Below are 20400 nucleotides of genomic sequence, written 5' to 3'. Positions count from 1 at the left end.
GATAGCAATTTAGTCGGCTTTGGGATGTTTTTAGTTTTTACAGTATTGTAAATATGATTCCTTTGATTGGTTCATGATTTTGTTTATTGGAATTCTTTCTTTTGAAGCAGTGCTGGTGTCAGCTTGGTTGGTGAGGTCCAACACCAGCTGACTGAGAGGGCTCGTTTCTGGGCTCAGCTTGGTTGGTGAGGTCCAACACCAGCTGACCGAGAGGGCTCGTTTCTGGGCTCAGCTTGGTTGGTGAGGTCCAACACCAGCTGACCGAGAGGGCTCGTTTCTGGGCTCAGCTTGGTTGGTGAGGTCCAACACCAGCTGACCGAGAGGGCTCGTTTCTGGGCTCAGCTTGGTTGGTGAGGTCCAACACCAGCTGACTGAGAGGGCTCGTTTCTGGGCTCAGCTTGGTTGGTGAGGTCCAACACCAGCTGACTGAGAGGGCTCGTTTCTGGGCTCAGCTTGGTTGGTGAGGTCCAACACCAGCTGACTGAGAGGGCTCGTTTCTGGGCTCAGCTTGGTTGGTGAGGTCCAACACCAGCTGACTGAGAGGGCTCGTTTCTGGGCTCAGCTTGGTTGGTGAGGTCCAACACCAGCTGACTGAGAGGGCTCGTTTCTGGGCTCAGCTTGGTTGGTGAGGTCCAACACCAGCTGACTGAGAGGGCTCGTTTCTGGGCTCAGCTCTTGGGTTTGAAGTAGTTTAAATTGCAGACTTGAATTTGGACTTGAATTTATATGTAGCCAAAATTTTAATGATCTTTTCTGAATTTTCATTACCACTGGAAAGAGGCCCAATTCTGCCCTGCGTTAGGTGTACTTCTCTGGACTTGTAGAATTTTCCATGTAAGGGCTTGAATTGGATATTTGTCCCACATTTTAACGTCCAGTTTGAGTGGCCCCCCAAACCTCACTTTCATAAAGAGCTAGGATTACACTGTCAAATATTTTGGTTCTAATTCTAACTGGGACGTTGATTTGGAATCATTTCATTTTTATTGCATTCAACGCTCTGCCGGCTGTTTCTTTGACTGCCATATTCGTCGTTTCCCGATGCAGATATGGTCAGACCAGGTAGGAGTCATTTTTATTGCATTCAACGCTCTGCCGGCTGTTTCTTTGCCTTATTCGTCGTTTCCCGATGCAGATATGGTCAGACCAGGTAGGAGTCATTTTTATTGCATTCAACGCTCTGCCGGCTGTTTCTTTGACTGCCATATTCGTCGTTTCCCGATGCAGATATGGTCAGACCAGGTAGGAGTCATTTTTTGTGTGTGTTCAATTATGGTTTTGTTCAAGGTGAATTTATATTTGTGTTTCTGACATCTGGGTTTTTTCTGGAAAATCAGGATTTTAGTTTTTTTAGAAATGTACTGCCAGGGCCCGATTATGGCAATATTGTCTAGAATGTTAATGTTCTGTTGAAGACCTTCTTTGGTTGGTGATAGAAGAACCAAATTATCAGCATATAGCAGGTATTTCACCTCTGTTAAATAGTGTGAGTCCTGGGGCTGCAGAATGGTCCAACATGTCTGCTAATTCATTGATATAAATATTGAAAAGGTTTGGACTCAAACTGCGGACTCGGGAGAGGCGAAGGTCGAGAGCCATGAACTCCTGTACGGACTCGGGAGAGGCGAAGGTCGAGAGCCATGAACACTGCTTCTTGACACAATGCCCATCCAACCCGGAAGCCAGCTGCACCAATGTGTCGGAGGAAACAGCGTGCACTGCGCCCAGCATGCCTCAGGAGTCGCTAGTGGGCTATGGGACAAGAACAGCCCTGCCGGCCAAACCCTCCCTTAACCCAGACAATACTGGGCCAATTGTGCGCCGCCCCATGGGCCTCCCGGTCACGGCCGGCTGTGACAGAGCCTGGATTCGAACCAGGATCTCTAGTGGCACAGCTACTGCGCCAGTCGGGAGGACCCGCAAGCAAAGATGTTGCCCTCTCTTTTTTGGGGTGGACGTGTTTATTAATTAGTGTGTGTAATATGATCAGTATTGTGATGGTTAGGGAGAAAGACAATTTACTTATTCCATTTTTTTCTTGAAGAAAGGTTTGAATTCTTGAATTCAAAATGCTACAGAAAACCTTTCCCAAGTCGCTGTTTATGCAAATTCCCCTGTAATTATTGGGGTCTGATTTGTCTCCACTTTTGTGGATAGGGGAGATGAGCCCCTGGGAAGCAGACAGAAGTTAAAATCATGTTGAACAGTTTAAACACAGCATTTTGCAACTCAGGTGTGCTGTTTTTCAGCATTTCATTTCTGATGTTATCTAGACCACAAGCCTTCTTTGGTTTTATAGATTTGAGCTTTTCATTTAGTTCTTGTTGGGTTCTTGGGTAATCTAATGGATTTTGGTTGTTTTAATGACCGATTAATGGATGTTACATTTTTCTTTAATTTTCTTTAATTGATTCTGTTGTAAGTCTTTTTGTGGGATGTTTTTGAGTAGATTATCAAAATACCTTTTCCAAATTCCTTCTTGTATGGCTAATTATTGTGGCTTTGTTGTGCTTAAATTGTTCCACATGTCCCAAAATGGATTTTGGTCAATTGCGTTTTCAATTTCATCAAGTGTCTTATTGTTGTAATTCAATTTCTTGCGTTTCAGTGTTTCAGTGTATGTTTCTACTGTTTACGAGTTTCAAAGTATTAATAGCGTAGCTCTGGGTTGGTTTGACTGGGAGGCAGGTAGGTTGACCTGGGCTGGAGCAGACTGGTAGGTTGACCTGGGCTGGAGCAGACTGGTAGGTTGACCTGGGCTGGAGCAGACTGGTAGGTTGACCTGGGCTGGAGCAGACTGGTAGGTTGACCTGGGCTGGAGCAGACTGGTAGGTTGACCTGGGCTGGAGCAGACTGGTAGGTTGACTTGGGCTGGAGCAGACTGGTAGGCTGACCTGGGCTGGGGCATACTGGTAGGCTGACCTGGGCTGGGGCATACTGGTAGGCTGACCTGGGCTGGAGCAGACTGGTAGGCTGACCTGGGCTGGAGCAGACTGGTAGGCTGACCTGGGCTGGAGCAGACTGGTAGGCTGACCTGGGCTGGGGCAGACTGGTAGGTTGACCTGGGCTGGAGCAGACTGGTAGGTTGACCTGGGCTGGAGCAGACTGGTAGTTTGACCTGGGCTGGAGCAGACTGGTAGGTTGACCTGGGCTGGAGCAGACTGGTAGGTTGACCTGGGCTGGAGCAGACTGGTAGGTTGACCTGGGCTGGAGCAGACTGGTAGGTTGACCTGGGCTGGAGCAGACTGGTAGGCTGACCTGGGCTGGAGCAGACTGGTAGGCTGACCTGGGCTGGGGCATACTGGTAGGCTGGTAGGTTGACCTGGGCTGGAGCAGACTGGTAGGCTGACCTGGGCTGGAGCAGACTGGTAGGTTGACCTGGGCTGGAGCAGACTGGTAGTTTGACCTGGGCTGGAGCAGACTGGTAGGCTGACCTGGGCTGGAGCAGACTGGTAGTTTGACCTGGGCTGGAGCAGACTGGTAGGTTGACCTGGGCTGGAGCAGACTGGTAGGTTGACCTGGGCTGGAGCAGACTGGTAGGTTGACCTGGGCTGGAGCAGACTGGTAGGCTGACCTGGGCTGGAGCAGACTGGTAGGTTGACCTGGGCTGGGGCATACTGGTAGGCTGGTAGGTTGACCTGGGCTGGGGCAGACTGGTAGACTGACCTGGGCTGGAGCAGACTGGTAGGCTGACCTGGGCTGGAGCAGACTGGTAGGCTGACCTGGGCTGGAGCAGACTGGTAGGCTGACCTGGGCTGGAGCAGACTGGTAGGCTTGATACGTGTTGCTCTGGTCAGCTTCTTCAAAAATGCTGATCTGACATCCTTGGCTGATGCCTCTCTTTTTTGAGAAAGGGACATGGTTGCAAATAACCCTTTTCTCTATGTGCCTTCGTTTGGTATTAAAGATTAAGTTTGCTCTTGTTTTGTAACTGGTAAGATCTGCAAACAGACGTTCATGGTTCTGTACCATCATCAAACCTGAACCGTTTCTTATCTTTCTCTGTCTGGATGTCTGGTGGGTAAATAATTTCCATAGCAACGCTGGGGATGTTGGCTACAATGCTGCAATAGAAGCCTACCTTTCCCAGAACAGCATTGTTTCTGTCTCTAGTGTCTTTAGAGGACTGTTTTGCTTTGATGTCCTTTGTCTTCTGTTGTCTTTCTGTTCTTTAGTTAACTAGTTATTTTTTGTTTGCTAGATTCTTTTAGGAGACTCCCTAGCAACTGCTTAGCAACTGGTTAACAATTCAGCTAGCTAACTACAATTGTATAAATAATAGTTACTTTTTCAAAAGCCTCTCTCTCTCCATGTGTCTCTCAGTGTCTCTATGTGTCTCTCTGTGTCTCTGTCTCTGTGTGTCTCTCTGTGTCTCTGTCTCTATGTGTCTCTCAGTGTCTCTGTCTCTGTGTGTCTCTCTGTGTCTCTGTCTCTCAGTGTCTCTGTGTGTCTCTCAGTGTCTCTGTCTCTATGTGTCTCTCTGTGTCTCTGTCTCTATGTGTCTCTCTGTGTCTCTGTCTCTGTGTGTCTCTCCGTGTATCTCTCGCTCTCCATGTGTCTCTCAGTGTCTCTGTGTGTCTCTCTGTGTCTCTGTGTGTCTCTCAGTGTCTCTGTGTGTCTCTCTGTGTCTCTGTCTCTATGTGTCTCTCTGTGTCTCTGTCTCTATGTGTCTCTCTGTGTCTCTGTCTCTATGTGTCTCTCTGTGTCTCTGTCTCTATGTGTCTCTCTGTGTCTCTGTCTCTGTGTGTCTCTCCGTGTATCTCTCTCTCTCCATGTGTCTCTCAGTGTCTCTGTGTGTCTCTCTGTGTCTCTGTCTCTCTGTGTCTCTCCGTGTATCTCTCTCTCTCCATGTGTCTCTCAGTGTCTCTGTGTGTCTCTCTGTGTCTCTGTCTCTGTGTGTCTCTCTGTGTCTCTGTCTCTGTCTCTGTCTCTGTGTGTCTCTCAGTGTCTCTGTGTGTCTCTCTGTGTCTCTGTGTGTCTCTCAGTGTCTCTGTGTGTCTCTCTGTGTCTCTGTGTGTCTCTCAGTGTCTCTGTGTGTCTCTCTGTGTCTCTGTCTCTATGTGTCTCTCTGTGTCTCTGTCTCTATGTGTCTCTCTGTGTCTCTGTCTCTGTGTGTCTCTCTGTGTATCTCTCTCTCTCCATGTGTCTCTCAGTGTCTCTGTGTGTCTCTCTGTGTCTCTGTCTCTCTGTGTCTCTCCGTGTATCTCTCTCTCTCCATGTGTCTCTCAGTGTCTCTGTGTGTCTCTCTGTGTCTCTGTCTCTCTGTGTCTCTGTCTCTGTCTCTGTGTGTCTCTCAGTGTCTCTGTGTGTCTCTCTGTGTCTCTGTGTGTCTCTCAGTGTCTCTGTGTGTCTCTCAGTGTCTCTGTGTGTCTCTCAGTGTCTCTGTGTGTCTCTCAGTGTCTCCATGTGTCTCTCAGTGTCTCTGTGTGTCTCTCTGTGTCTCTGTCTCTCAGTGTCTCTGTGTGTCTCTCTGTGTCTCTGTCTCTGTGTGTCTCTCTGTGTCTCTGTCTCTATGTGTCTCTCTGTGTCTCTGTCTCTGTGTGTCTCTCTGTGTCTCTGTCTCTGTGTATCTCTGTGTGTCTCTCTGTGTCTCTGTCTCTGTGTGTCTCTCCGTGTATCTCTCTCTCTCCATGTGTCTCTCAGTGTCTCTGTGTGTCTCTCTGTGTCTCTGTGTGTCTCTCTGTGTCTCTGTCTCTCAGTGTCTCTGTGTGTCTCTCTGTGTCTCTGTCTCTGTGTGTCTCTCTGTGTCTCTGTCTCTATGTGTCTCTCTGTGTCTCTGTCTCTGTGTGTCTCTCTGTGTCTCTGTCTCTGTGTGTCTCTGTGTGTCTCTCTGTGTCTCTGTCTCTGTGTGTCTCTCCGTGTATCTCTCTCTCTCCGTGTGTCTCTCAGTGTCTCTGTGTGTCTCTCTGTGTCTCTGTCTCTGTGTGTCTCTCCGTGTATCTCTCTCTCTCCATGTGTCTCTCAGTGTCTCTGTGTGTCTCTCTGTGTCTCTGTCTCTGTGTGTCTCTCCGTGTATCTCTCTCTCTCCATGTGTCTCTCAGTGTCTCTGTGTGTCTCTCTGTGTCTCTGTCTGTGTGTCTCTCCGTGTATCTCTCTCTCTCCATGTGTCTCTCAGTGTCTCTGTGTGTCTCTCTGTGTCTCTGTCTCTGTGTGTCTCTCCGTGTATCTCTCTCTCTCCATGTGTCTCTCAGTGTCTCTGTGTGTCTCTCTGTGTCTCTGTCTCTGTGTGTCTCTCCGTGTATCTCTCTCTCTCCATGTGTCTCTCAGTGTCTCTGTGTGTCTCTCTGTGTCTCTGTCTCTGTGTGTCTCTCCGTGTATCTCTCTCTCGCCATGTGTCTCTCAGTGTCTCTGTGTGTCTCTCTGTGTCTCTGTCTCTGTGTGTCTCTCCGTGTATCTCTCTCTCTCCATGTGTCTCTCAGTGTCTCTGTGTGTCTCTCTGTGTCTCTGTCTCTATGTGTCTCTCTGTGTCTCTGTCTCTGTGTGTCTCTCCGTGTATCTCTCTCTCTCCATGTGTCTCTCAGTGTCTCTGTGTGTCTCTCTGTGTCTCTGTCTCTATGTGTCTCTCTGTGTCTCTGTCTCTGTGTGTCTCTCTGTGTCTCTGTGTCTCTGTCTCTGTGTGTCTCTGTGTGTCTCTCTGTGTCTCTGTCTCTGTGTGTCTCTGTGTGTCTCTCTGTGTCTCTGTCTCTGTGTGTCTCTCTGTGTCTCTGTCTCTGTGTCTCTCTGTGTCTCTGTCTCTGTGTGTCTCTCTGTGTCTCTGTCTCTGTGTGTCTCTGTGTGTCTCTCTGTGTCTCTGTCTCTGTGTCTCTCTGTGTCTCTCTGTGTCTCTGTGTGTCTCTCAGTGTCTCTGTGTGTCTCTCTGTGTCTCTGTCTCTGTGTGTCTCTCTGTGTCTCTGTCTCTATGTGTCTCTCTGTGTCTCTGTCTCTGTGTGTCTCTCTGTGTCTCTGTCTCTGTGTGTCTCTCTGTGTCTCTGTCTCTGTGTGTCTCTCCGTGTATCTCTCTCTCTCCATGTGTCTCTCCGTGTCTCTGTGTGTCTCTCTGTGTCTGTGTCTCTGTGTGTCTCTCTGTGTCTCTGTCTCTGTGTGTCTCCGTGTATCTCTCTCTCTCCGTGTGTCTCTCTCTCTCTGTCTCTTTCTCTTTTGGTTGGACAGGTTTCTCAATTTCTTTCTTCATCAAACCATTTGTTTTTGGTTTTCTGTTTGAATTGTTTAGATTTGATTGGGAAGCTGAGAGGTCAAATATACTGTCTAGATTTGATTGGGAAGCTGAGAGGTCAAATATACTGTCTAGGTTTTCTACTGCCAAGTTGAGGGCAATGTCCTTTAGGGTCCGGGCGAAGGTGGGCTCTTCTGCCTTGTATAGGTGGACCTGGTCATAAAGGCTGGTCAAGTCCAGGGTGGAGTGGTGGGCCAGGGTGGAGTGGTGGGCAAGGGTGGAGTGATGGGCCAGGGTGGAGTGGTGGGCCAGGGTGGAGTGATGGGCCAGGGTGGAGTAATGGGCCAGGGTGGAGTGGTGGACCAGGGTGGAGTGATGGGCCAGGGTGGAGTGGTGGGCCAGGGTGGAGTGGTGGGCCAGGGTGGAGTGGTGGGCCAGGGTGGAGTGGTGGGCCAGGGTGGAGTGATGGGCCAGGGTGGAGTGGTGGGCCAGGGTGGAGTGATGGGCCAGGGTGGAGTGGTGGGCCAGGGTGGAGTGATGGGCCAGGGTGGAGTGGTGGGCCAGGGTGGAGTGATGGGCCAGGAAAACATTAGGTTTTGAGGCACGGTCACTGGAATTACTTGCGTTTACCCTCTGTATGGTAGCAGGTCATTCGTGGTAGCAGGGTGGAGATAACCACTTGTGCGTTGGGGAAAGTAGAAGAAGCTTTTTCAATCTCTCCCTTCAGTGCTGTGGTCACCCTTTCCTGCTGTGCTCTCAGGTCATTTGTGCCTGTGTGAATTATTATGTGGCTGGGTGACCCTAGTTGATCCTCAGACAGAAGGTCTAGGGTGCGCTGGGTGACCCTAGTTGGTCAGACAGAAGGGCACGCTGGGTGTTTGGACACCAGAGTTCAGACACTGTGTGTTTGGGGGAAAAGTTTATTTTCTTGTATATATTTCCTGTTTGAGTCCATGAGGAGAACAATCTGTGGCTCGTGTTTGTCCTTAGTGGGTGTGGGGGGGTTGTCAGGAGGGCTCTCAGGGAGGGGGGGGGTGTCAGGAGGGCTATCAGGGTGGCTGATAGGGAGGGGGGGGTGTCATGGTGGCTGACAGGGAGGGGGGGGTCAGGAGGGCTATCAGGGTGGCTGACAGGGAGGGGGGGGTCAGGAGGGCTATCAGGGTGGCTGATAGGGAGGGGGGGGTGTCATGGTGGCTGACAGGGAGGGGGGGGTCAGGAGGGCTATCAGGGTGGCTGACAGGGAGGGGGGGTTCAGGGTGGCTGACAGGGAGGGGGGGGGGGTCAGGAGGGCTATCAGGGTGGCAGGGAGGGAGGGGGGGGGTCAGGAGGGCTATCAGGGTGGCTGACAGGGAGGGGGTGGGGGGTGTCAGGAGGGCTATCAGGGTGGCTGACAGGGAGGGGGGGTTGTCAGGAGGGCTATCAGGGTGGCTGACAGGGAGAGGGGGGTCAGGAGGGCTATCAGGGTGGCTGACAGGGAGGGGGGGGGTCAGGAGGGCTATCAGGATGACTGACAGGGGGGGGGTCAGGAGGGCTAGGTCAGGAGGACCAGCATCACCACCCTGGATGGTTCCGACCTTGAATATGTGGACATCTATAAGTACCTAGGTGTCTGGCTAGACTCTAAACTCTCCTTCCAGACCCATATCAAACATCTCCAATCGAAAATCAAATCAAGAGTCGGCTTCCTATTCCGCAACAAAGCCTCCTTCACTCACGCCGCCAAACTTACCCTAGTAAAACTGACTATCCTACCGATCCTCGACTTCGGCGATGTCATCTACAAAATTGCTTCCAACACTCTACTCAGCAAACTGGATGCAGTTTATCACAGTGCCATCCGTTTTGTCACTAAAGCACCTTATACCACCCACCACTGCGACTTGTATGCTCTAGTCGGCTGGCCCTCGCTACATATTCGTCGCCAGACCCACTGGCTCCAGGTCATCTACAAGTCCATGCTAGGTAAAGCTCCGCCTTATCTCAGTTCACTGGTTACGATGGCAACACCCATCCGTAGCACGCGCTCCAGCAGGTGTATCTCACTGATCATCCCTAAAGCCAACACCTCATTTGGCCGCCTTTCGTTCCAGTTCTCTGCTGCCTGTGATTGGAACGAATTGCAAAAATCGCTGAAGTTGGAGACTTTTATCTCCCTCACCAACTTCAAACATCTGCTATCTGAGCAGCTAACCGATCGCTGCAGCTGTACATAGTCTATTGGTAAATAGCCCACCCATTTTCACCTACCTCATCCCCATACTGTTTTTATTTATTTATTTTTCTGCTCTTTTGCACACCAATATCTCTATCTCTACCTTTACATAACCATCTGATCATTTATCACTCCAGTGTTAATCTGCATAATTGTAATTATTTGCCTACCTTCTCATGCCTTTTGCACACAATGTATATATAGACTCCCCTTTTTTCTACTGTGTTATTGACTTGTTAATTGTTTACTCCATGTGTAACTCTGTGTTGTCTGTTCACACTGCTATGCCTTATCTTGGCCAGGTCGCAGTTGCAAATGAGAACGTGTTCTCAACTAGCCTACCTGGTTAAATAAAGGTGTTCTCAACTGGCCACCTGGTTAAATAAAGGTGTTCTCAACTGGCCTACCTGGTTAAATAAAGGGGAAATAAAAAAAAAAAAAAGGGCTATCAGGGTGGCTGACGGGGGGGGGGGGTCAGGAGGGCTATCAGGGTGACTGACAGGGGGGGGGGTCAGGAGGGCTATCAGGGTGACTGACGGTGGGGGGGGGGGGGTCAGGAGGGCTACCAGGGTGACTGACGGGGGGGGGGGGGGGGGTCAGGAGGGCTATCAGGGTGACTGACAGGGGGGGGGGGGTCAGGAGGGCTATCAGGGTGACTGACGGTGGGGGGGGTCAGGAGGGCTATCAGGGTGACTGACGGGGGGGGGGGGGGTCAGGAGGGCTATCAGGGTGGCTGACAGGGAGGGGGCTCTCTAATGGGTTGTTTTTACATCTAGAGGGTACTGTATTGTAATGACCTCTGCACAGAGGGAGGGGGCTTCAAAGGCCTCTGCATTTGGGTGGGGGGGGTGGGGTCGGTTGTCAAACTCTCCTGCCTATGTTGGGCTCAAGGGCTTTGACACCTCTCACTTCACACCTCAGTGCTAATTGAAGTTGCTGTTGGATCTGTTCTGTCCTAGCAAGCTTGGTAGCCTGAATTTAGCATTCAGTCCTTAAATAAAGGTGAAATAAATAAATATAAATTAAATATCAAGTAAAATATATCATTCTAATATATTTGTTCTTCTTGACTTTAAAAGTAGCTTCAGATTAAACATGGCTCACTCAAATCAAATCACATTTTATTTGTCACATACACATGGTTAGCAGATGTTAATGTGAGTGTAGCGAAATGCTTGTACTTCTAGTTCCGACAATGCAGTAATAACCAACGAGTAATCTAACCTAACAATTCCACAACAACTACCTTATACACACAAGGGATAAAGAATATGTACATAAAAATATATGAATGAGCGATGGCCGAACGGCATAGACAAGATGCAGTAGATGATATAGAGTACAGTATATACATATGAGATGAGTAATGTAGGGTATCTAAACATTATATAAAGTGTCATTGTTTAAAGTGACTAGTGATATATTTATTACATACATTTTTCCATTATTAAAGTGGCTGGAGTTGAGTCAGTATGTTGGTAGCAGCCACTCAATGTTAGTGATGGCTGTTTAACAGTCTGATGGCCTTGAGATAGAAGCTGTTTTTCAGTCTCTCGGTCCCAGCTTTGATGCACCTGTACTGACCTCGCCTTCTGGATGATAGTGGGGTGAACAGGCAGTGACTCAGGTGTTGTTGTCCTGTTGTCTTTGTCTACTCAGTTCCAGGTTGGATGGTGTTTTCAGTTCCAGGTTGGATGGTGTTTTCAGTTCCAGGTTGGATGGTGATTTCAGGTTCCAGGTTGGATTTCAGGTTCCAGGTTGGATGGTGTTTTCAGGTTCCAGGTTAGATGGTGTTTTCAGTTCCAAGTTGGATGGTGTTTTTAGGTTCCAGGTTGGATGGTGTTTTTAGGTTCCAGGTTGGATGATGTTTTCAGGTTCCAGGTTGGATGGTGACTTCAGTTCCAGGTTGGATGGTGTTTTCAGTTCCAGGTTGGATGGTGTTTTCAGTTCCAGGTTGGATGGTGTTTTCAGTTCCAGGTTGGATGGTGTTTTCAGTTCCAGGTTGGATGGTGTTTTCAGTTCCAGGTTGGATGGTGATTTCAGTTCCAGGTTGGATGGTGTTTTCAGGATCCAGGTTGGATGGTGTTTTCAGGTTCCAGGTTGGATGGTGTTTTCAGGATCCAGGTTAGATGGTGTTTTCAGTTCCAGGTTGGATGGTGTTTTCAGGTTCCAGATTGGATGGTGTTTTCAGTTCCAGGTTGGATGGTGTTTTCAGGTTCCATGTTGGATGGTGTTTTCAGTTCCAGGTTGGATGTTGATTTCAGGTTCCAGGTTGGATGTTGATTTCAGGTTGGATGGTGTTTTCAGTTCCAGGTTGGATGGTGATTTCAGGTTCCAGGTTGGATGGTGATTTCAGGTTCCAGGTTGGATGGTGTTTTCAGTTCCAGGTTAGATGGTGTTTTCAGTTCCAGGTTGGATGTTGATTTCAGTTCCAGGTTGGATGTTGATTTCAGGTTGGATGGTGTTTTCAGTTCCAGGTTGGATGGTGATTTCAGGTTCCAGGTTGGATGGTGATTTCAGGTTGGATGGTGTTTTCAGGATCCAGGTTGGATGGTGTTTTCAGGTTCCAGGTTGGATGGTGTTTTCAGGATCCAGGTTAGATGGTGTTTTCAGTTCCAAGTTGGATGGTGTTTTCAGTTCCAGGTTGGATGGTGTTTTCAGGTTCCAGATTGGATGGTGTTTTCAGTTCCAGGTTGGATGGTGTTTTCAGGTTCCAGATTGGATGGTGTTTTCAGTTCCAGGTTGGATGGTGTTTTCAGGTTCCAGGTTGGATGGTGTTTTCAGTTCCAGGTTGGATGTTGATTTCAGGTTCCAGGTTGGATGTTGATTTCAGGTTGGATGGTGTTTTCAGTTCCAGGTTGGATGGTGATTTCAGGTTCCAGGTTGGATGGTGATTTCAGGTTCCAGGTTGGATGGTGTTTTCAGGTTCCAGGTTAGATGGTGTTTTCAGTTCCAGGTTGGATGTTGATTTCAGTTCCAGGTTGGATGTTGATTTCATGTTGGATGGTGTTTTCAGTTCCAGGTTGGATGGTGATTTCAGGTTCCAGGTTGGATGGTGTTTTCAGGTTCCAGGTTGGATGGTGTTTTTAGGTTCCAGGTTGGATGATGTTTTCAGGTTCCAGGTTGGATGGTGATTTCAGTTCCAGGTTGGATGGTGTTTTCAGTTCCAGGTTGGATGGTGTTTTCAGTTCCAGGTTGGATGGTGTTTTCAGTTCCAGGTTGGATGGTGATTTCAGTTCCAGGTTGGATGGTGTTTTCAGTTCCAGGTTGGATGGTGATTTCAGGTTCCAGGTTGGATGTTGATTTCAGGTTGGATGGTGTTTTCAGTTCCAGGTTGGATAAGTGATTTCAGGTTCCAGGTTGGATGGTGATTTCAGGTTGGATGTTGTTTTCAGTTCCAGGTTGGATGGTGATTTCAGGTTCCAGGTTGGATGGTGATTTCAGGTTGGATGGTGTTTTCAGGATCCAGGTTGGATGGTGTTTTCAGGTTCCAGGTTGGATGGTGTTTTCAGGTTCCAGGTTGGATGGTGTTTTCAGGTTCCAGGTTGGGTGGTGTTTTCAGTTCCATGTTGGATGGTGTTTTCAGTTCCAGGTTGGATGGTGTTTTCAGTTCCAAGTTGGATGGTGTTTTCAGTTCCAGGTTGGATGGTGATTTCAGGTTCCAGGTTAGATGGTGATTTCAGGTTCCAGGTTAGATGGTGTTTTCAGTTCCAAGTTGGATGGTTTTTTCAGTTCCAGGTTGGATGGTGTTTTCAGGTTCCAGATTGGATGGTGTTTTCAGTTCCAGGTTGGATGGTGATTTCAGGTTCCAGGTTGGATGGTGTTTTCAGTTCCAGGTTGAATGGTGATTTCAGGTTCCAGGTTGGATGGTGTTTTCAGTTCCAGGTTGGATAAGTGATTTCAGGTTCCAGGTTGGATGGTGATTTCAGGTTGGATGGTGTTTTCAGTTCCAGGTTGGATGGTGATTTCAGGTTGGATGGTGATTTCAGGTTCCAGGTTGGATGGTGTTTTCAAGTACCAGGTTGGATGGTGTTTTCAGGTTCCAGGTTGGATGGTGTTTTCAGGTTCCAGGTTGGATGGTGTTTTCAGGTTCCAGGTTGGATGGTGTTTTCAGTTCCAGTGTGGATGGTGATTTTAGGTTCCAGTTTGGATGGTGATTTCAGGTTGGATGGTGTTTTCAGGTTCCAGGTTGGATGTTGATTTCAGGTTGGATGGTGTTTTCAGTTCCAGGTTGGATAAGTGATTTCAGGTTCCAGGTTGGATGGTGTTTTCAGTTCCAGGTTGGATGGTGATTTCAGGTTCCAGGTTGGATGGTGATTTCAGGTTGGATGGTGTTTTCAGGATCCAGGTTGGATGGTGTTTTCAGGTTCCAGGTTGGATGGTGTTTTCAGGATCCAGGTTAGATGGTGTTTTCAGTTCCAGGTTGGATGGTGTTTTCAGGTTCCAGATTGGATGGTGTTTTCAGTTCCAGGTTGGATGGTGTTTTCAGGTTCCATGTTGGATGGTGTTTTCAGTTCCAGGTTGGATGTTGATTTCAGGTTCCAGGTTGGATGTTGATTTCAGGTTGGATGGTGTTTTCAGTTCCAAGTTGGATGGTGATTTCAGGTTCCAGGTTGGATGGTGATTTCAGGTTCCAGGTTGGATGGTGTTTTCAGTTCCAGGTTAGATGGTGTTTTCAGTTCCAGGTTGGATGTTGATTTCAGTTCCAGGTTGGATGTTGATTTCAGGTTGGATGGTGTTTTCAGTTCCAGGTTGGATGGTGATTTCAGGTTCCAGGTTGGATGGTGATTTCAGGTTGGATGGTGTTTTCAGGATCCAGGTTGGATGGTGTTTTCAGGTTCCAGGTTGGATGGTGTTTTCAGGATCCAGGTTAGATGGTGTTTTCAGTTCCAAGTTGGATGGTGTTTTCAGTTCCAGGTTGGATGGTGTTTTCAGGTTCCAGATTGGATGGTGTTTTCAGTTCCAGGTTGGATGGTGATTTCAGGTTGGATGGTGATTTCAGGTTCCAGGTTGGATGGTGTTTTCAGTTCCAGGTTGGATGGTGTTTTCAGGTTCCAGATTGGATGGTGTTTTCAGTTCCAGGTTGGATGGTGTTTTCAGGTTCCAGGTTGGATGGTGTTTTCAGTTCCAGGTTGGATGTTGATTTCAGGTTCCAGGTTGGATGTTGATTTCAGGTTGGATGGTGTTTTCAGTTCCAGGTTGGATGGTGATTTCAGGTTCCAGGTTGGATGGTGATTTCAGGTTCCAGGTTGGATGGTGTTTTCAGGTTCCAGGTTAGATGGTGTTTTCAGTTCCAGGTTGGATGTTGATTTCAGTTCCAGGTTGGATGTTGATTTCATGTTGGATGGTGTTTTCAGTTCCAGGTTGGATGGTGATTTCAGGTTCCAGGTTGGATGGTGTTTTCAGGTTCCAGGTTGGATGGTGTTTTTAGGTTCCAGGTTGGATGATGTTTTCAGGTTCCAGGTTGGATGGTGATTTCAGTTCCAGGTTGGATGGTGTTTTCAGTTCCAGGTTGGATGGTGTTTTCAGTTCCAGGTTGGATGGTGTTTTCAGTTCCAGGTTGGATGGTGATTTCAGTTCCAGGTTGGATGGTGTTTTCAGTTCCAGGTTGGATGGTGATTTCAGGTTCCAGGTTGGATGTTGATTTCAGGTTGGATGGTGTTTTCAGTTCCAGGTTGGATAAGTGATTTCAGGTTCCAGGTTGGATGGTGATTTCAGGTTGGATGATGTTTTTAGTTCCAGGTTGGATGGTGATTTCAGGTTCCAGGTTGGATGGTGATTTCAGGTTGGATGGTGTTTTCAGGATCCAGGTTGGATGGTGTTTTCAGGTTCCAGGTTGGATGGTGTTTTCAGGTTCCAGGTTGGATGGTGTTTTCAGGTTCCAGGTTGGGTGGTGTTTTCAGTTCCATGTTGGATGGTGTTTTCAGTTCCAGGTTGGATGGTGTTTTCAGTTCCAAGTTGGATGGTGTTTTCAGTTCCAGGTTGGATGGTGATTTCAGGTTCCAGGTTAGATGGTGATTTCAGGTTCCAGGTTAGATGGTGTTTTCAGTTCCAAGTTGGATGGTTTTTTCAGTTCCAGGTTGGATGGTGTTTTCAGGTTCCAGATTGGATGGTGTTTTCAGTTCCAGGTTGGATGGTGATTTCAGGTTCCAGGTTGGATGGTGTTTTCAGTTCCAGGTTGAATGGTGATTTCAGGTTCCAGGTTGGATGGTGTTTTCAGTTCCAGGTTGGATAAGTGATTTCAGGTTCCAGGTTGGATGGTGATTTCAGGTTGGATGGTGTTTTCAGTTCCAGGTTGGATGGTGTTTTCAGGTTCCAGGTTGGATGGTGTTTTCAGGTTCCAGGTTGGATGGTGTTTTCAGGTTCCAGGTTGGATGGTGTTTTCAGTTCCAGGTTGGATGGTGTTTTCAGGTTCCAGGTTGGATGGTGTTTTCAGTTCCAGTGTGGATGGTGATTTTAGGTTCCAGTTTGGATGGTGATTTCAGGTTGGATGGTGTTTTCAGGTTCCAGGTTGGATGGTGTTTTCAGTTCCAGGTTGGATGTTGATTTCAGGTTCCAGGTTGGATGGTGATTTCAGGTTGGATGGTGATTTCAGGTTTCAGGTTTGATGGTGTTTTCAGTTCCAGGTTGGATGGTGTTTTCAGGATCCAGGTTGGATGGTGTTTTCAGGTTCCAGGTTGGATGGTGTTTTCAGGTTCCAAGGTAGATGGTGTTTTCAGGATCCAGGTTGGATGGTGTTTTCAGGATCCAGGTTAGATGGTGTTTTCAGGTTCCATGTTGGATGGTGATTTCAGTTCCAGGTTGGATGGTGTTTTCAGGTTTCTGTTGTTTGTTTGTCAAAGCATTTGCTGTAAACATGCTGAACAATGCAGGAGCTCACATGCAGCTGTGTCTCTCTCTCTTCATCTCTCTCCCCGTCTCTCTCTCCGTCTCCCCCTCCCCGTCTCTCTTTCCGTCTCGCTCTCCCCGTCTCTCTCTCTCCCCGCCTCTCTCCCCGTCTCTCTTTCTCTCCGTCTCTCTCCATCACTCTCCCCGTCTCTCTCTCCGTCTCTCTCTCCCCGTCTCCCCCTCCACGTCTCTCTCTCTCTCTCTGTCTCTCTCTCTGTCTCTCCCTCCCCGTCTACCTCTCCGTATCCCCTCCCCATCTCTCTTTCCATCTCACTCTCCCCGTCTCTCTCCCCGTCTCTCTCTCTCTCCCCGCCTCTCTCCCCATCTCTCTCTCTCCCCGTCTCTCTTTCCGTCTCGCTCTCCCACTCTCTCTCCCCGTCTCTTTCCATCTCTCTCTCTCCCATTCTCTCTCCATCTCTCTCCCCGTCTCTCTCCCCTTCTCTCTCTCCGTCTCTCTCCATCTCTCTCCCCGTCTCTCTCCCCTTCTCTCTCTCCGTCTCTCTCCCCGTCTCTCTCTCCACGTCTCTCCCCATCTCTCTTTCCGTCTCTCTCTCTCTCTCTCTCTCCCTGTCTCTCTCCCCGACTCTCTCACTCCCTGTCTCTCTTTCCGTCTCGCTCTCCCACTCTCTCTCCCCGTCTCTCTCTCCGTCTCTCTCTCCGTCTCTCTCCCCGTCTCTCTCCCCGTCTCTCTCTCCGTCTCTCTCTCCGTCTCTTCCCCGTCTCTCTCTCCGTCTCTCTCCACGTCTCTCTCTACGTCTCTCTCGTTCCGTCTCAATTTCCGTCTCTCTTTCCGTCTCTCTTTCCGTCTCTCTCTCTCCCCGTCTCTCTCTCTCTCCGTCTCTCTCTCCGTCTCTCTCTCCGTCTCTCTCCACGTCTCTCTCTACGTCTCTCTCTTTCCGTCTCAATTTCCGTCTCTCTTTCCATCTCGCTCTCCCCGTCTCTCTCCCCGTCTCTCTCTCTCTCCCCGTCTCTCTCCCCGTCTCTCTCTCTCTCTCCCCGTCTCTCTTTCCGTCTCGCTCTCCCACTCTCTCTCCCCGTCTCTTTCCATCTCTCTCTCTCCGTCTCTCTCCCCTTCTCTCTCTCCCCTTCTCTCTCTCCCCGTCTCTCTCTCCCATTCTCTCTCCATCTCTCTCCCCGTCTCTCTCTCCCATTCTCTCTCCATCTCTCTCCCCGTCTCTCTCCCCTTCTCTCTCACCGTCTCTCTCCATCTCTCTCCCCGTCTCTCTTTCCGTCTCTCTCTCCATCTCTCTCCCCGTCTCTCTCCCCGTCTCTCCCCATCTCTCTTTCCGTCTCTCTCTCTCTCTCTCTCTCTCTCTCCCCATCTCTCTCCCCGACTCTCTCACTCCCTGTCTCTCTTTCCATCTCGCTCTCCCACTCTCTCTCCCTGTCTCTCTCTCCATCTCTCTCTCCGTCTCTCTCTCCGTCTCTCTCTCCGTCTCTCTCCCCGTCTCTCTCTCCGTCTCTCTCCCCGTCTCTCTCCCCGTCTCTCTCTCCGTCTCTCTCTTTCCGTCTCAATTTCCGTCTCTCTTTCCGTCTCTCTCTCTCCCCGTCTCTCTCTCTCCCCATCTCTCTTTCCGTCTCGCTCTCCCACTCTCTCTCCCCGTCTCTCTCTCTCTCCGTCTCGCTCTCCCCATCTCTCTTTCCGTCTCCCCCTCCCCGTCTCTCTCCCCGTCTCTCTCTCTCCCCGTCTCTCTCTCTCTCCCCGTCTCTCTCCCCGTCTCTCTTTCTGTCTCGCTCTCCCACTCTCTCTCCCCGTCTCTCTCTCCGTCTCTCTCCCCGTCTCTCTCCCCATCTCTCTCTCTCCCCGTCTCTCTCTCTCCCCGTCTCTCTTTCCGTTTCTCTCTCCGTCCCTCTCTCCCCGTCTCTCTTTCCGTCTCTCTCTCCGTTTCTCTCTCCGTCTCTCTTTCCGTCTTTCTCCCCGTCTCTCTCTCCCCGTCTCTCTCTCTCCGTCTCTCTCTCTCCGTCTCTCTCTCCCCGTCTCTCTCTCTCCGTCTCTCTCTCCCCGTCTCTCTCTCTCCGTCTCTCTTTCCCCGTCTCTCTCTCTCCCCGTCTCTCTCTCTCCCCGTCTCTCTCTCTCCGTCTCTCTCTCTCCCCGTCTCTCTCTCTCCCCGTCTCTCTCCCCGTCTCTCTTTCCGTCTCTCTTTCCGTCTCTCCGTCTCTCTCCCCGTCTCTCTTTCCCTCTCTCTCCCCGTCTCTCTCTCCCCGTCTCTCTCTCTCCGTCTCTCTCTCCCCATCTCTCTCTCTCCGTCTCTCTTTCCCCGTCTCTCTCCCCGTCTCTCTTTCCGTCTCTCTCTCTCCCCGTCTCTCTCTCTCCCCGTCTCTCTCCCCGTCTCTCTCCCCGTCTCTCTCTCCGTCTCTCTCTCTCCCCGTCTCTCTCTCCGTCTCTCTCTCTCCCCGTCTCTCTCTCTCCCCGTCTCTCTCTCTCCCCGTCTCTCTCTCCGTCTCTCTCTCTCCCCGTCTCTCTCTCTCCGTCTCTCTCTCTCCCCGTCTCTCTCTCTCCCCGTCTCTCTCTCTCCCCGTCTCTCTCTCCCCGTCTCTCTCTCCCCGTCTCTCTCTCCCCGTCTCTCTCTCTCTCCGTCTCTCTCTCTCCGTCTCTCTCTCTCCATCTCTCTCTCTCTCTCTCTCTCTCTCAGCTATCTTCCAGATAATCCAAAGTGTCAGACAGGGGTTGTGATGGCCAAAGATCAGCACCTTCTCCTCGTGGGAAACACCAACACCGTCACCCCGTCCCTGATACACAGGTCTCAGACGCATCCTCCTCTCTATGTCAAGTTAAACATCAGTTGATTCTACATACTGTGAATTAATCTCTTGTCCTCTCTCTCTCTTTTGGTGTCAAACTATGTATTTTGTTAATATTGATTGGTCTGTATTGGTAATGTTGAAATATGAAATGTGTTTTCCATCTAGTTATTGAAATAACCATTTTGTTTATGGAAAGTTAATGCCTGTTCTCCTGTCTCATCTGATCTGTACTCTGTTAGTAACACTGATCCCAGGTCAGTTTGGTATTGGTCCCACTGTTGGCTGCTGTTGGGACGTGGGGAGAGAACCACTGCTCTAGGTTCAGTCTCATCGTGTTAGTCCACTCTTTCTCTTCATGTCTCTTTCAATTAAAAAATAAATAAATTCAGTTTGCTTTATTGGCACAACGTAAGAATGTAATGTCTCTCTCCCCGTCTCTCACAACGTAAGAATGTACACTACCGTTCAAACGTTTGGGGTCACTTAGAAAAGTCCTTGTTTTTTAAAGAAAAACACTTTTTTTGTCCATTAAAATAACATCAAATTGATCAGAAATACAGTGTAGACATTGTTAATGTTGTAAATGACTGTTGTAGCTGGAAACGGCTGATTTCTAATGGAATATCTACATAGACATACAGAGGCCCATTATCAGCAACCATCACTCCCGTGTTCCTGCTCCTGTGTTAGCTAATCCAAGTTTATCATTTTGCAATTGTTAGCACAGCTTAATACTGTTGTCCTGATTTAAAGAAGCAATAAAACTGGCCTTCTTTAGACTAGTTGAGTATCTGGAGCGTCAGTATTTGTGGGTTCAATTACAGGCTCAAAATGGCCAAAAACAATTAACTTTCTTCTGTAACTCGTCAGTCTATTCTTGTTCTGAGATATGAAGGCTATTCCATGTGAGAAATTGCCAAGAAACTGAAGATCTCGTACAACGCTGTGTACTACTCCCTTCAAAGAACAGCGCAAACTGGCCAAAATAGAAAGAGGACTGGGAGGCCCCGGTGCACAACTGAGCAAGAGGACAAGTACATTAGTGTCTAGTTTGAGAAACAGGCGCCTCACAAGTCCTCAACTGGCAGCTTCATTAAATAGTACCCACAAAACACCAGTCTCAACGTCAACAGTGAAGAGACGACTCCGGGATGTTCTTCTAGGCAGAGTTGCAAAGAAAAAGCCATATCTCAGACTGGCCAATAAAAATAAAAGATTAAGATGGACAAAAGAACACAGACACTGGACAGAGGAACTTCTTAGGGTCATCTTAAGTTACTCAGTTACAGGTTAATAAGGAACCGGCGCTTTTTTCCTAAAATGACACTCAAATCGAACTGCTTGTAGCTCAGGACCCGAAGCAAGGATATGCATATTCTTGATACCATTTGAAAGGAAACAC

The 20400-nt window shown here is 48.9% G+C and overlaps 1 long non-coding RNA gene across 1 annotated transcript in view; it reads left to right on the top strand.

Moving 5' to 3' along the window:
* LOC149973533 (uncharacterized) overlaps positions 1 to 19553 on the top strand; it is a 43141-nt gene extending 23588 nt beyond the window's left edge. The window contains exon 3 of the long non-coding RNA XR_016490409.1: positions 18887 to 19553. This is a non-coding gene — a long non-coding RNA (uncharacterized LOC149973533). The remainder of the gene's footprint in view (positions 1 to 18886) is intronic.
* Positions 19554 to 20400: the final 847 nt, after the last annotated feature.

This window comes from Oncorhynchus mykiss, chromosome 21 (assembly GCF_057628025.1).
Source record: "Oncorhynchus mykiss isolate SJ-2025 chromosome 21, ASM5762802v1, whole genome shotgun sequence".
NCBI classification, from domain to species: domain Eukaryota; kingdom Metazoa; phylum Chordata; class Actinopteri; order Salmoniformes; family Salmonidae; genus Oncorhynchus; species Oncorhynchus mykiss.
The sequence above is the reverse complement of the archived record's forward strand: the minus strand, read 5'-3'. Positions and strand labels throughout refer to the sequence as shown.